The 16553-nt window shown below is 43.6% G+C and overlaps 2 non-coding genes across 2 annotated transcripts; one reads left to right on the top strand and one right to left on the bottom strand.

Moving 5' to 3' along the window:
- The first annotated feature begins 1761 nt into the window (after positions 1 to 1761).
- Positions 1762 to 1834, top strand: TRNAT-UGU (transfer RNA threonine (anticodon UGU)). Its single transcript has one exon. It is a non-coding gene; the product is annotated as a tRNA-Thr (tRNA).
- Positions 1835 to 2043: 209 nt separating this feature from the next.
- On the bottom strand, positions 2044 to 2115 carry TRNAD-GUC (transfer RNA aspartic acid (anticodon GUC)). Its single transcript has one exon. It is a non-coding gene; the product is annotated as a tRNA-Asp (tRNA).
- Positions 2116 to 16553: the final 14438 nt, after the last annotated feature.

The following is a 16553-nucleotide window of genomic DNA, read 5'->3' as shown; positions in this document are numbered from 1 at the left end:
TTTGACTTTCACAAAGTGTACCCCCCCCCCCCTTAGAAATCACAGACGTAGTCCTACGTCAAAAGCTATGTTGATCATTACAACCCCTTGGGTTATATATATATATATATTACGCCACGCTCTAAGGGGTGAGGCGGTCTAAGGTTTTGTGACTAGCTATGCATTAAGCATAAGAAAAACGTAACGAAGGTGGGGGGGGGATACATTTTTCCTCAATTTAGCTTGGCACATTTAATGTATGGTCGCTTTCGCGTATGTATTTTGAAAAATTTCAAACTCAGTTTTTTAGACTCATTTATTCAGATTTTTAAAGTTGTCCTCATCTTATGTAAAATGGCTATCGGAATGTAGTATCGACAGGTCTTTGAATCTTAGAATTGATGCGTCGACAAAACTGGGTATGAAATGTTTGAAAATGTACCAAAGTGAATTACACCTTAATTTATAGCAGCACTCTTAGTGGTCGGCTCTGGATTGACAGAAATTGAATTGGAAAGTGCTCCCTGAAAATGTCATCATGATCCGTAAAGTTTTCAAAAAGTTGTACCTGTAGGAAGGTGAGAGAAGCAAATTTATTTTGCTCAAATCCGATGCTTTCTACTCTTAAAATTAATTACGTTCAAGCTTGATGGTGTTCTAGAGCAAATTCATCGAAAAACACCTAACATATCGGGAGTCCAAACTATGTAGAACAATGAAAAGCATGTCTAAAATCTAAAAATACACCAAAACAACCAGCACCTTAAACGGCCAACAACGAAAAATCATTTCACACGTTTGTAAACCTCTAATGATCTAAAATGAACACCGATCTTCCAACTTGCTTTCCTGGCTCCCCCTACGCTTTTGCTATTTGCTACTTTGGTCTCCCTTGGCCGAGGATCATTTACGGCAACAACAGCTACTATGAGCGACCTCTCTGGTGCCTCTCCGGAAAGGTGACACTAATGACGAAAGATCGTGCATTTGCTAAATTTAGTATTACCAGCAGCAACGTAACTTGATGAGTGCGAAGGAACCAAAGGTGGTCAGAGATAGATTTACACTTTAACCGGCTGGGTAGGAGGAAGGGAGCAGGAGTGGAAAAAACGACGAATCATAAAGGTGTAAATGAGATGCGCTTTAGTCATGCGATTCGTTTTAATGATGTTTCCTCCATGCGACCATCACTAGCACTCAGCGTGCGTCTGACGAGAGCCGGGATGGGTAAAAGACGAAAGAGTGATTCAAATATGATGTCTACCCTGGGGGAGGAGGGGGTCCTAGAAATTGTGACAGTAAGTGTAATAATAATTGGAAAATGGGTGACACAGAAAGGGGGAGGGGGGCTAGAATATCTGAAAACTTGTGGACGTGATATTTGAAGCGCCCCGAAAACGTGGATATGTTGGTAGGTAGATAGGTAGGTACATGGAAGCTAGAGGTGATGACATACTCGACAAACCTACACCTTCTGCTGCGTTCAAGTGTGCAGCGGAGGAGGGAAATGTTACATAGGTAAACTGGACCCCGGGACTGCGCCATCCATCATCGAAGAATTTTGACACGGCCTTTGCTCGGTTGCTAACGGAGATGGCGCGAAGCGATCACCGAAAATGTGATTGGAATTTTGTACACGAGCGACAGTAATTCATCGTCGTCAGTCGCTCAGTTGGTTAATTTATTGCTGTAAAATGCGATGGCGTTTAAGCGTAATCGAGCTGAATTTGACGTGTTCCATGGGAGTTGTCTGCCGTGTTGGGCTTTATTAATAGCACACGAGCCTCTTTAGCTCAGATGGCAGAGCGCTGGTCTTGTAAACCAGCGGTCGTGAGTTCGATTCTCACAGGAGGCAGGTGGATTTTTTTTTGCGTTTGACATTTTGTTATGGGTTGTAAACATTTAGTACTGCCGCTATTCAAGGCCATAAAACGATTTCTTAAGAATAAGAAATCATATCTTTCATTTTCGGAGGATATGTACACATTAGAAGACAAATAAAATCACCGAATCAGCAGCTATCAATTCGAAGATTAAAAATATAACACCTGCAAAAAAAACCGACTCCCCGACGGGGAATTGAACCCCGGTCTCCCGCGTGACAGGCGGGGATACTGACCACTATACTATCGAGGACCACGTTGCGTTTCCTAATAACAAACTTACAAGTAGCTATGAGATGGTGAGTAAGACAAATTACCCTGCTAATTCGCTTTCGCGAAAAAAGGACACTGCTACATTTTCAACCTTACTTTTTTCTATAGCTCTCGTAACGAACGACCTTCTTCCTCCTTATATGGAACGCGTAAAGACGCTACTTACCTAATTTCCTACTGAATGTTGCAGTGTTTCTCTCACTCTCTCGTGTTTCACTCCTTTCCTATCTCCGTTTGTTTCTGTTGCTCGGTTGTAGTGCGTTTGCTTTTTTAATTATAACAAATGGTGGCATTTTTCATTCGCGCTGCCTCCGGGCAAGGTTTCGTGTTCCTTTTCCTCGTGTTTTTTTTTTCTCACCGGAAGAAATGTAAAGTTGTGCTTGAGGAGCGGAAAAAATATAAGTAATGAAGGAATTTTTCACTTTTGCCTAATTAGAATTCCCGAACAAATTAGTTCACTTTGTTTCGGAGTAAACGTGATGCCCGAGGATCATTCGTTTAGCAGTGAAATTTGTCATTTGATCGTTCTCTATTTCGGACGGAAAATAATGGATTTGATAATGAGTAAAACTTAAAATTATAATAAAATTACTGAGTCAAAGAGAGTTAGAAGCATTAGGAAGTCGATAAAAAGATACATACAGCTTATCAACAGGAGGGTTTCAAAGATTAGGGTAACCTTTTCCGGAAAAATGTGTATTTAATTGTGAGCCTAAAAGATGTTTAGGAAGAATTTCTGCAAAAAAAAAAACCTGTATGTATTCACCTATGGTGAGATTTAACCCTTCTTGTGCCGCGGATACACTTACAATGTTTTTGTATAGTACTCATAATCAGTGCTGTAAATTCTCAAAATCAATTGAAAATTTTTGATGAAAATTAGAAAAGCAGCTATCCGCTATCATAGGGGACCTCCTTCGAATGGGTGATATCAGTTCCCGAGTAGCACACTTTCTACTTGGTCGATCCACCTTGCCCGCTGCGCGCCTCTTCTTCTTGTTCCTGTTGGGTCGCTTTCTAGAACCATTATCACTGGGTCGTCGTGCGGCATTCTTACGACGTGCCCAGCCCACCGTAGTCGCCCAATTTTTGCAATGTGGACGATGGATGGTTCTCCCAGCAGCTGGTGCAATTCGTGGTTCATTCGCCTCCTCCACGTTCCGTCATCCATCTGCACTCCACCGTAGATGGTACGCAACACCTTCCGTTCGAAAACACCAAGGGCGCGTTGGTCCTCCACGAGCATAGTCCAGGTCTCGTGGCCGTAAAGGACCACCGGTCTAATCAGCGTCTTGTAGACAGTCAACTTCGTGCGGCGGCGAATTTTATTCGACCGGAGCGTCCTCCGGAGTCCAAAGTAGGCACGATTCCCTGCCATAATGCGTCTTTGAATTTCTCTGCTGGTATCATTTTCGGCGGTCACCAGTGAGCCCAAATACACGAACTCATCGACCACCTCGATTTCGTCACCGTCAATCTGAACTCGGGGTGGGAGGCTAACATTGTCTTCCTTAGAACCTCTTGCTTTCATGTATTTTGTCTTTGATGCGTTGATGGCAAGTCCAATCCGTCTAGCTTCAGCCTTCAGTCTGATGTACGTTTTCGCCATCATCTCAAAGTTTCGTGCCATAATGTCAATGTCATCGGCGAAACCAAGGTGCTGCATGGACTTCCTGAATATCGTGCCACTCGTGTCTATCCCAGCTCTTCTGATCACACCTTCTAACGCGACACGAAAGTCCATCACCCTGCCGTAACCCCCTCCGAGATTCAACGGGACTCGAGAGTGACCCCGATACTCGAACAACGCACATCACTCGATCCATCGTCGCCTTGACCAATCGCGTCAGTTTATCCGGAAATCCGTACTCGTGCATAATCTGCCATAGCTGATCTCGATCGATTGTGTCGTATGCGGATTTGAAATCGATGAACAAATGATGTGTGGGCACGTTGTATTCGCGGCATTTCTGCAGAACCTGCCGAATCGCGTGGTCCGTGGTAGCGCGGGCACACATGAATCCCGCCTGGTATTGCCCCATAAACTCTCTTGCATATGGTGACAGACGGCGGCATAGAATTTGGGAGAGTACCTTGTAGGCGGTGCTCAGCAGTGTGATCGCGCGGTAGTTGCAGCAATCCAACTTGTCGCCCTTTTTGTAGATTGGGCATACGACACCTTCCATCCACTCCTCCGGTAATATCTCCTCCTCCCAAATCTTGGCAGTTACCCAGTGCAGCGCTCTAGCCAGTGCTTCACCACCGTATTTTAATAGCTCACTTGGTAGTTGATCTACACCAGTTGCTTTGTTGTTCTTCAGCCGACCGATCTCCTCCTCAACTTCTTGAAGATCAGGGGCCGATAGCCTGTCGTCTTCTGTGCGTTCTGTTGCCGTGCTACCTTCGTTTTCTGCTGCTTCACCGTTGAGGTGCTCGTCATAGTACTGCTTCCACCTCTCAATCACCTCACACTCTTTCGTGAGAAGGTTACCGTCCAAGTCCTTGCACATATCGGCTTGCGGCACGTAGCCTTTGCGCGAACTATTTAGCTTCTCGTAGAACTTCCGTGTGTCGTTTACGCGGTACAGATTTTCCATCGCCTCGCGATCTCGGTCTTCCTGCTGACGCTTCTTCCTTCGGAAAACCGAGTTTTGTCTGTTCCGCGCTCCACATTCAATCTCGTGCGGTGTTACAGCATTCTCGCCCGTGCTGCATTCTTCTCCTCTACTAACAGTTTGCATTCGCCGTCAAACCAGTCATTTCTTCGGTCCGGGATTGCAGTACCTAGTGCCGCTGCAGAAGTACTACCTATGGCTGAACGGATGTCCTTCCAGCCATCTTCAAGAGAAGCTGCGCCAAGCTGCTCTTCCGTGGGTAGTGCAACTTCCAGCTGCTGCGCGTAGTTCTGGGAAACTCCGGTGTCCCGTAGTTGCTCAATATTGGGTCGCGGCGTTCGACTTCGACGTGTGTTATGCACCGTCGAGAGTTTTGAGCGAATGCCTACTGCAACTAGGTAGTGGTCCGAATCTATGTTCGCACTGCGGTACGTGCGGACGTTGATAATGTCGGAGAAGAATTTCCCGTCGATTAGAACGTGATCGATTTGGTTTTCTGTGTGTTGGTCAGGTGATCTCCAGGTGGCTTTGTGGATATCCTTGCGGGGGAAAAAAGTACTTCGAACTACCATACCCCGGGAGGCTGCAAAGTTCACGCATCGTTGGCCGTTGTCGTTCGATACGGCATGCAGGCTGTTTGGCCCGATTGCCGGTCTATACATTGCCTCCCGTCCTACCTGAGCGTTCATGTCGCCGATGACGATTTTGACGTCCCGTTGCGAACAGCCGTCGTACACCTGCTCCAGCTGCGCATAGAACGCTTCTTTCTCGTCGTCGGGTCTCCCTTCGTGTGGGCAGTGCACGTTGATGATGCTGTAGTTGAAGAAACGGCCCTTAATCCTCAAGTTGCACATCCTCGCGTTGATCGGCTGCCAACCAATCACGCGTTGGCGCATCTTACCCAGCACTACAAAGCCGGTTCCCAGATCGTTGGTGGTGCCACAGCTCTGGTAGAAAGTAGCCGCTCGATGCCCACTTTTCCATACCTTTTGTCCCGTCCAGCAAAGTTCCTGCAGTGCTACGACTTCGAAGTTGCGTGGTTGAGTTTCCAATCGCAGTCCTTATTTCGTCGCGTAGGTCTGTGCCGATTGTTCCGATCCATATTTCTTTCTTCGGTATTTGTAACTTTGTTTTTTTTTTCAGGGCGGCTTGTTGGGCCTGCCCCAACCCCCTGTCTCGCCGGGGGACCATCGTGCACAGCTCTGTTTAGAGTCCCACGCTGGCACTAGGACGGTGATCAGCCGCTCCTAACATGGAGAACAGACGCCGTTTTGAGCCGCACCTCCATGGTGAGCAGACGCTCAGGTTTGGTGAAGCATTTCCTCTGTCACCGTACTATGGTTACCGCGCCAGTGTTCGCGTCGCACCTCTTCACTTTGCTATTGCCGGACTGGCAACATTGCCCAGGCTACGCCAACCAGCTGTGTCCATGTTTCAGCTGGTAGTCTTTTGTTATCATATGACTCGAGGAGGCGTGAAGTAGGAACTTGTGAGGACCAGGGCTAGGTATTCCGTTCCTTCCAGGTTGTCAACTCACCATTTTGTAGCCCAAAACTGAAATTAGTCGTATATAAGTTTCTACAATTGATTTGTGGCAAGCGTGCTACTAGGGCTGCATAGTCATTTGACGAAGGCATGGATCATTCTTATTTCAGAAACGCTTGATATCATTCAATTGAGTGTAGCCTACACATAAACGGAGCTCTGGTCGACATTTCCGCGAAAAAGCTAAGCCAACCCGACACCAACCTGACATGTACCAAACCCCAACCCAATGTTTACCCGACATTGACCCGGCATTTACCCGACATAAACCAAAAATTGACCCGGCAACAATACAACATTTGTCGACATCGACCATAAATTTACCTTACATTGATCCGACATCGGGTTGACTTGTCTGTTTGGGATTATTTTGCTGGGTCCACTGTTGTATATCAAATGATAGTGAGTGACTCAATTGACAGTGACGATGAGCTTCAAATGAGAAAGGGGCTCTGCAAATTATGGTCATGTGACAATTCGTTTTCACAGAATTGATTTGTAACGGTTTGGGTGTTTTGGACAGGGAATTGATTACAGACTTCACTTAAGCGCCTGGTAGACGTGTCTACCGTGAAGAAAGCGCGATTCTCAAATGGACCCGTCCCGGCTTAGAAATCTCAGGGCGAGTTCAATCCGAACACAAAAGGCGGTAAAGTGGTTTCCGAACTCCAAAAAGTTAAACTTACTATCAGGGGAAAAGTGGAGGCGAACCAGCCCAAGGCTGAAAGCCTCCCTAATAAAGATAAATAATAATAATATCAGGGGAAAAGCCTCATCATATCGGCAATAGAGGTTTCCTATGTTGGTTTGCCTCTAATTGCCTGCAGGGATACATACACTTCTCGCATTAGATCTAAGTTTTTTGTAAAAGCACTATTATGGCAATAGCCGAACTCTGGCTCACTTTTTATTGCTTCCTGGATGTCTAACCTTTCTACTCAGAGTTCGACCGTGTTCACTTCAGCGCAGTTGATCTTTTCATCATCCAATTGGTGAGTTCTCTTTTTACTCTATCCGAACCGACGTCTATATCTTGTAAGATTTCCGTATTCCACTTTACCGCCTTTTGAGTTCGGATTGAACTCGCCCTGAGATTTCTGAGCTGGGACGGGTCCATTTGAGAATCGCGCTTTCTTCACGGTAGACACGTCTACCTGGCGCTTAAGAGAAATCTGTAATCAATCCCCTGTCCAAAACACCGGACCCGTTCCAGATTTAATGGTTGTATTGGTTCATTTTCAATCGAATGATATGAAAATTAACAGCACTGCTCATAATTATTATACAAATAATGCTTATGATCATAGTTTGTCATCTTAATTTAAATTCCGACAAAATTGCTCAATTCCACATTTAGATAGTTTAGGGTCGTGACATAAGCATAGAACCGAATGACCACGGGATCGTTCTCCTGAAGATCCGGATAATCCGTAAAAGTGGTCAATTCATGAAACTGATCCTAGAGATCCACAGTTTTTTTGGAAAACACGACTGTGGTCGTTACATAAACATGTACCTGGGTGGCCCATGGGAGCGTCCTCCGGAAGATCTGGAACATTCGTAAAATGGGAATCCCTGAAACTGGTTCTAGAGTTCCACGGTTTTTTCGAAAACACGTGGAACTGTGGTATAAGAAATTATTTGGGGTGACATAAACATGAACCCGAATGAGACCGTCCACCGGAAGATCCGTAAAGTCCGTAAATGTGGTCCATGATATAGCACGTTCAGGTAATTCACTTACACACTAGCACCGCGTAGTGAGAAAATTCTGAACTTTAATCCACCAAGTAAAAGTCATTGACTCTCTGAATAACTTTACCGAATACAGGATCTCCCGATATACCAAGTTGGAACCAATTATGTCAAACTCAACATATTACGTGAATCATTTAAACGGATTAGTATTAGATTGTAATATCCTACTTTACGGCGCTATTTAGGGTATTACTGTAATCAATTTTTTTTTATTTTGTTCAAACCCATTTTGTTCAAACCCATTTTCTTGAAAAATCGTTAGTTTGACATCGATAATTTACAATACAAAAAGGCCTGTACTCGAAAAAAAATATGCACCAGACAAAAGTGTTCGCGAAAAATTTATTTTTATCGGATTTTCTTGAAACTTGCAGGGAATGAACTTATACATATGGATTATGTTTCGGCATAATTACTTTATTCAATTTCTTTCCATCGCTGAAAGCCCGCACCTTTCCCTTAAGACCCCTCATTACATTTTGTGCAATGGTGGAGCCGACCTTTTTGGTCACTTTCATCAATTCTTTCTTCAACTCAACTTCAACTCAAGAGCTCGTTCTTAAGCACCTTGGACGATGTTCGAACTTTGGCTTTTATTATGGCCCAAAATCTTTCCACCGGACGAATCTGCGGTGAATTTGGGGGGTTGGCGGTTTTTGGTACAAAAACAACGTTATTGTCTCTGTACCAATCCAACGTCGATCGCGCGTAATGGCATGATGCCAGGTCCGGCCAAAATAATGTCTCGCCTCCGTGGGACTGCAGGAAGGGCAACAGACGCTTCTGTAGGCACTCGGTGCGGTAAATTTCGCTGTTGATGGTACCCATTGTGATGTACGGTTTACTCAGTTTACCGCATTGGCATATGGCCTTGCCAGAGCAAGTATTTTTTGGCGCATTTGTCCACTTTCTTCTTCCTTATGTCTTCCAGAACATCAAACCGTGATTTGGCAACGTAGAACTCTAGCCCCGGTATCTGCTTTGCGTCTGCCTTGATGTAGGGTTCGTCATCCATAACCACACACATTGGTTTCGTTAACCACTCTCGATACAGCTTCCTTGCGAGGGATTTGGCCGCCGTGTTTTGTTGATCACGCCGAACCCGTGCCTTCCGAACCTTGAATACACGAAGTCCAGCTCGTTTCATGGTTTGCTGAACGAACCAGGCGAAACACTTTGCCTTCAGAGCCGCGTCGCGAATCGAAAGGTTCAGATTACGCTTGAAACAATCCAACACCTTCCGGGCCTTCACAGGGTTAGCTGTCTTCGATTTTCTTCCACTTCCAGCCCGCCGCTCGGTCGTCTGGGACTCCTTAAAGGATTTTACCACCCAAGACACAGTTGTATGGGTGATTCCCAGTTGTCTTCCGATCCATCTCATGGTCGCAGTCGGATTTACCATGACGGCGCGGAAAATTCTCCGGCGATTTTCTTCTTGTTTCGATGACATCTCAATAACCACTGAACCGATTGTTATGAAATTTTGCACATGTACTGCAAACTAGTTATACCCAGATTTTCATCAATTTTTACCCACGGATAAAAAAGTTACACACAGATAAAAATGGTGCATTTTTTCGAGTACAAGCCTTAGTAACGGAAAATCCACTTCAGTGATTTGAAGTGGTATAGTAGGACATCGATCTGTCAAATTGATTACACCAGCTGTAAAATGAAAAAGGGAATCAAAGGGGTAGACAATTCTATTTGGTGGTTTATAATTCTAGGTCCTCTAAGCACTTCTGAACTCATGGCTTTGTATTTACTTAACCATTAACGTCCTTTATTAATAATTATATAGCCGGCTTTAACAAATTCGTTCTCTTGCTTCACACTACAAAAACATATTAATATGCAGGTTTGGTAAAAGAAAGTGTGGAAACTCAACGCGAATACTCGTTCATTTCTTCTAACTCTAGTTTCTAAATGTAGAGATAACACGAGAATAGTTAAAAATAAAAGATTTCAAAATAAACACACATGCATCGTCTTAAAGAAATATTAAAACCCAAAATATTTCCCTCATTATTGCAAAGTCTTTCTATCTTCCGTTCGATCTTCATTCGTTTGGGTAGTTCTACTTTCAGAGGTCAGATGAACGGTTGCTAGAATAAGCGGCAACCAACAAAAATGAGTTTTCCCAGCTATAAAATGAACAGCAGCGGACCAGTTTTGCTCATCGATGAAAATCCACTGCTCGACACCGTAGATGACATCGACCGGGCATTGGAAGGAATCCAGCAGGCCATATCCGTGGATGACGAGGCATGTGTTTGACAAGTTCCTGTCGCTATTGATTCCCACACCCAATTACTGATTCGGTTGAGAAATGTTCGTAGACGCCAGTTTCAGACCATTCTGGAAGGTAGCCAAGGTCTTGAAAACTCATCCCAAACCCATTCCACCTCTTAGAGTCGAAAATGATGACGATCGGCTTCTAATCACCCCACAGGAGAAAGCAAATACGATCGGCGAACATGTCGCTTCATCTCATTTGCTTGGCTCGACTATCCAAAGTCCGCTCGAAGATCAGGTTGCGCAATGCGTTCAAAACCTAGATGCCTCCCCTTGTGTCGTGCCTCCGGAAGATATGTTTACGGTACAACAGATTTTCTCAGCGCTGAAATGCACCAAGAACATGAAAGCCCCCGGGTTTGACGGTGTTGGATAGCCGGCTTACCTCCTTCGATGTGTGGTGGCAGTGGAGCATCAGTGCCGACTCCAACACTGCTTGGGGACTCTGTTGTTGTTGGTATTTCCTTTGGGGTGAAACGGGATGCGGAATTCTAGGGAGTATTCTTTTTCTCCAGAGACACAAAAAGGACACTCGCGGATTGGCCAAGCACTAGCCAAATACTAGTCTGGTCATCGCTTGACCTATGGTCGCCTAGCCCAAATCTCCAACTTCGCACTCGTCGTTCGATCATCTCATCTGCTGCTCTCGATGCTCCGAATGTAGGTACGATGATCTCTGCTATCCCTTACGTGTGGACAATAGACGCATCTCCACTTGTAGTATAATCGCTTTGTTGGCTTCAGATCAGCTGTAGCAGCGACGGCGATAAGTCTCCAGGGTTGTAATTTTCTGGGGGTCTTACTCTCGTACAGACGGTATATTCAACTTGATCTTGAAGAGACTCAGCATGAAAGTTCAGTCTCTTCTAACCGCTATCTTCAACAGATGCTTGGAGCTGCACAACTTTCCAAGCGTTTGGAAGGTAGCAAAAATCATACCAATCCTCAAACCCCGTTTAGGATCCAACATTGCCTTCAAGCTACAGACCAATCAGCCTCCTTTCAGCGCTGAGCAAATAGTTCGAGAAACACATTCTCAATCGTTTGCTCAAGTTTGTCGAAGAAAATAACATTCTCCTTCCGGAACAGTTTGGGTTCAGAAAGGGGCACTCCACAAATCACCAGCTAGTACGGGTGATGAATAACATCCGAAGTAACAAAGCTGTATCCAAGTCCACACCCATGGCCTTGTTAGACGTTGAAAAGGCGTTTGACAATGTTTGGCATGACGGACTTATGTACAAGTTTGTAACTTCAACTTCCCATTACATCTGGTTAAAATCACCCGTAACTACCTCCAGCAAAGGTCATTTAAGGTATCGTTGAATGGTTGCTTTTCATACACGATTTCTATCCCTATGATAGGACTAGGAACTGTAACTAATAATAATTGAAATTCAAATGAACTAAAGTTGAAAAGACGCATCTGTGTCACTTGATAAGTAATACATGCACACAAAAATTCATGTAAATTTAGGTGTCCTGAGACTGACATATACGAGCGTCAATTTTGACATAAAATTGAGTCATAATAGAAGTGAAATTCAGCTCAATCAAACGTACTTTGGAACTTTTCAGTCTCGGAGCACTTAATTTTACATGACATGTTTGTTTACGTCTCATCCTTTATGTCAAAGATGGACTCCGTCACGTGTAAGATTAGGTATTTCTAAGTGTGTGTAAACCACACAAATACAAGAAATAAAGATCATTTAAAGTCAAAATGCTTTCCCTGTAGTATCTTTACATCTCTCAGATGAATCACATTGCATCGTCATTATTGTCTTCAAGAGTTTGAAGACGATAACTATGACTCGTCGTTCGAGAGGAACTCGTGCTTCTGTCAATGCTAGGTCCCGCATTTTCAGGCATCAAATTGCCGCTCTTATGGAGTCTTTTGTGGACAACCGTTCGAGAGGAAGCCGTACGCCTGCTTTGTCTTGTTCCTGCCATTGCAAGTAACAAATTGCTGCTCTAATAAAGGCTTTTGTGTACGACCAGAAGCAGAAGACCAGCCGAGCTCGCAAGAGAAAGCGGAGAAACAGCAAACTATTCATGGACCGGAAAAACTGTTTGTTACCTTCAGCGTGCCACTCATTTCTGCTAACCTGCCACATCTGAACCGGTTGAATCGCTGGATTGAATTTACACAAACGGCCTTTTTCAGGGCCTCCAATTTATCTTCAAAAGAGAGGTTGGCCACCAAGATTTTCCAAAAGATTTAAATTTCTGAACATGTCCCAACCAAAATTCATTTTAAAAGGCTCTTTTCAGGGTAATCATAGTCATTCTAAAGACAGTATAATCAGAGAGAACCCCGCTCAAATTCCTATTCCTACACAAAACACAAGCTCCTGCTGCAGTTAACAAATAATATTCATTTTATATGACCACGTCACCATTGCGTACAACCCTGTCCCTTGTAGTTTTTTCCATAGAAAATCTACGCTCAGTCATTCAAAACAAGAATTGGGTACCATCACGGAAGAATAAACGTGATGACTGAGCTACTGCCTGAGTGCTCTGCTGTCAGTGACTCGCTTACTTCTCAATCGTTCAGATTCTCACGAGGCAGTGCATGATGAGGCGGATGGCTGTTCATATTTTTATGTATGTTATGTACTGGTGTGGTACTGGATAACACTGTAAATAGGCAATAGTACTGGTTAACAACGCTCTTGATTGGCTCCTGACCGACTTGAAAATAATAGTTAAAAAATTCTTTGAAAAGCTCCTTGTTGAGCTAGAAATAAAGAATGATCGCATTAAACCTTGAAAATTGACAATTCGCCTTGTCGGCCACTCTGTTACGCTTTACTCCATGCCATAATCAAACGTCATTCTGTAGTTGGAACATGATGGACATTTCCTTACCCTTTCACTTCTATGAAAATCCCATAAGATACTGTCAATCTTTGCGTGGAGAGACGGTGACTCGCAGGTACCATGGTGGAGTGAAGAGATAAGACAAATTCCGCTTCATGCACATATTGACAGATGCTTATGGGATTATACCATAGGAATAAAGAGTTATAGAGTTACAGTCCAGGTCAATGTTTACTGATTGCGTACTCATATTTCTGTTTTTCTTTCATAATTGCCTATGCCACAAATGATAACAACAACTTTTTCCGCGAATTTCTCGAGAATGAAAACTCGCTCAAGTACACAAACCACGGTTATTGTGTAAAGGGAGAGTCCTCCTATCAGATAGAATTGCTGGCTTACATCGATTGACTAAGAATTAGGAGAAATTTACGGAAGAATTCATTGGTTATGTTTGCAACATTAGTCCTTATGCACGCTCAGTGTCGATATCACGAAGACTTTTTTTTTTGTAGATCGATGTCCAACTATACCAGCACTGAGGCAACACAAAAAAGGGGTCAACTTATGTGACAAAGTGAAACAGCGCGAGTACTCGGGTGTTAAGATTTAATAGAAAATTTTGATGATCTAACTTACTATCCTCAATCAACCAAACGAGCCAAATCTTGGTCTGATAATAACAATGATTTCACGTTGACGCTTTGAATTGATCGCCGTTGATTTCGTAAACTCACAAAGAGATCCTAAGCCTACCCAACCCACTCGCATAGCTTTTTATGTTTATATACAGTTGTCCTGAAACTCCAGAATGTCATCAATTCCCAACCATACCAAAAGCCATGTTTGCATAATTTCTTTAACCATCCCCCGGGCGGTGTGTCGACGTGGTGGACAACATGGAAGCATTTAACGACTTGTCCACGATCTCCTCGCAAGCACGTGTCTCCTGTCGGAGACTACCAAGCCGCTCCAGTGACAGACGGTGCGTGCATTTGTCAACAAAAGTGCTGGTGTCTTACTTACGGGCAGATTTCCCGACATAGCTTGACACCGCACCTGTTGGAACATAATTCATCGCACACCGGTGTGGTGCTCGGCTAACCAAAACCAACCGATTTCAAAGAAGGTGAGCGGTAAGAGATTTCCCTCTTGAATGCGAGACGCTCATAAACGTCGTCCACCTTGACGACCGACGTCTGCGACAGGTTATATAGTGTTGTTCCACGACGTATAGGACACGGTGCGTACACGTTGCGATGTTTGTTTATTTTTAGGCTAGGTTACATGGAAATTGGATTAAAAACATGCTCCTCCACGGGAGGTGGTGACGGTCTCCAAGTTTACCTTCTTTCGAGAACCGTATTGCAGGTCGGTTGACGAATCTGTTCGATCGTGAAAATCCCACATTCGTCGTCGCGGCTTACCTTTGACTAGAGCGCTTATGGTTATGGATAAAGACATATGTATGAACGGATGCTTACGAGCATTGGTGCAGAGAAAGGTGATTTTTCTTCTTGGCAATAAAGCGAGGAATGCACTCCAATAAAGTGTAGACACACAAACGGAGGAAGAACTATATGCGAGATGCAACCGTGGGTGAAATGAGTCCTCATAAAACATTACCGGTCGCTTCGCCGCCAGCCAGTGACGCACTGGAAACATTGTAACGCGCTGGGACTTTGATGCCACAAAGGTGCACCATATTTTTCGTTTATTAATAAATCCCTGTCGGCGATCGGACAGGTATGGTCGTTTCATTGCACCGCTAATGGGATTAGTGGATTCAGTACAGTTTATAGTGGGAATAAAATAGGATGAATTTTGGAAAATACCTCACTTAAACTAGTTGAGATCCCCTCCGTGGACGTTTTCATGGATTTTATATTCGACAGCACGTTAAGATAGTATGAAACGACAAATTTAGGGCAAACTAGCGTGAAATTATATTTTGTTTAAGCGACTGAATGTTATTTTTAAACAAACAGTAAACTTAAAGAGCGGCTGGCTTTAATAAATTGAAGATATGTTATAACCGGAATATGAAACGCGAAGTATCTTACCATCGACTGTGATAAACACCACACTTTAAAAATAGAGGTCTTACGGGCTTGGTAATTTAGTAAATGGTTACAAGGAAGCGCTTGTATCAATAGGGAGCTATAATTAATTATGCCACGTAAAATTTGCCCAAAATTACTCAGAATAATTATTTGAGACCACGACCATCCGATATTTCAACCCTGGATTAATTACTGCTGAGCACCCATGATCATCACACCATCGATCGAGCCGAAACCACTGAAACTGGAATGAAGGAGACAATAGCAGTATCATCGTTATCAACCGATGCGTCGGGTTGATAAGAAGAGATAACCGTCGGAGGCTCTCGCACGGAGCGTGTGGAGAGTAAAACTTCGCATGATTGTCGGCTGATTACTGCACGCAGAGAAATGGATTGCACGTTCAACAAAATATTGGGTCAAAATCAACAAACATGTTTGTTATCTGAGGGCTAACAAACAATTTTGATGATTTCAACATGGTATTATCGTTTCAGTAGAAAACCGGAAAATCCCACACGCGCCAATTGAATTTACTCTCGTTCTGTACGTTAAACATAACGTCGGACATAGTGCGCTGTATTCACACAATGATGCGCTATTCAGCGCACTATGTCCGACGTTATGTTTAACGTACAGAACGAGGGTAAAATCGAATGTCGCGTGTGGGATTTTCCGATGTCCAACTTGAACGACAATATGTTTATTGATTCTATAATCGTGATAGTTATCACCACCACTAGATATGATTGTCGTTACAACAATCTTTTTTGGTTGGATCCACAATCATGTTTGTTAAATCAATTATAATGTTTAGTTGAACTGACAATGGTAGGTTAGTTGAATAAACAAACATTTTGTTAACTTAATAATGTTTTGTTTTTTTGTTGAATTTTTATTGTTATTCTATATTTACATTCAAATTACATTGCTCTTTGTCCTTACGTGACAGAAGCTTGAGGTCAGATGAATTGTACTTTTCGATAATCGATCTTCAGTTTGCAGAGTGAGTGAATAGATAGGTTTCCGTACACTCTTCTCGAGATGCTGAGGTTTTCTCAACGTGTGCGACAGGAGCTGACGTGTGTGACAGGGTTGGAAGACCCTGAAACATGAAAAATTGTACCTTTTACTACGGTGAATAGGAATTGAGGTGGAATAGCAATAACAGTTTTCAAGCGATGTAAACAATGGGTTTGAATTGACGAGTTGGAGTAAATGTTTTGCAATACATGTTTATTCCATCCAAGTGTTAAGTTATCTGTTATCACATACTTGATTATATCGCCACTGGTTCAGTCCGTGGATAACCTTAG

The sequence above is a fragment of the Ochlerotatus camptorhynchus genome, unplaced genomic scaffold (genome assembly GCF_037179485.1).
Source record: "Ochlerotatus camptorhynchus isolate MF236.1 unplaced genomic scaffold, CSIRO-AGI_Acam_v1.1 ptg000345l, whole genome shotgun sequence".
NCBI lineage: Eukaryota > Metazoa > Arthropoda > Insecta > Diptera > Culicidae > Ochlerotatus > Ochlerotatus camptorhynchus.
This window is presented reverse-complemented; position numbering and strand designations above follow the sequence as displayed.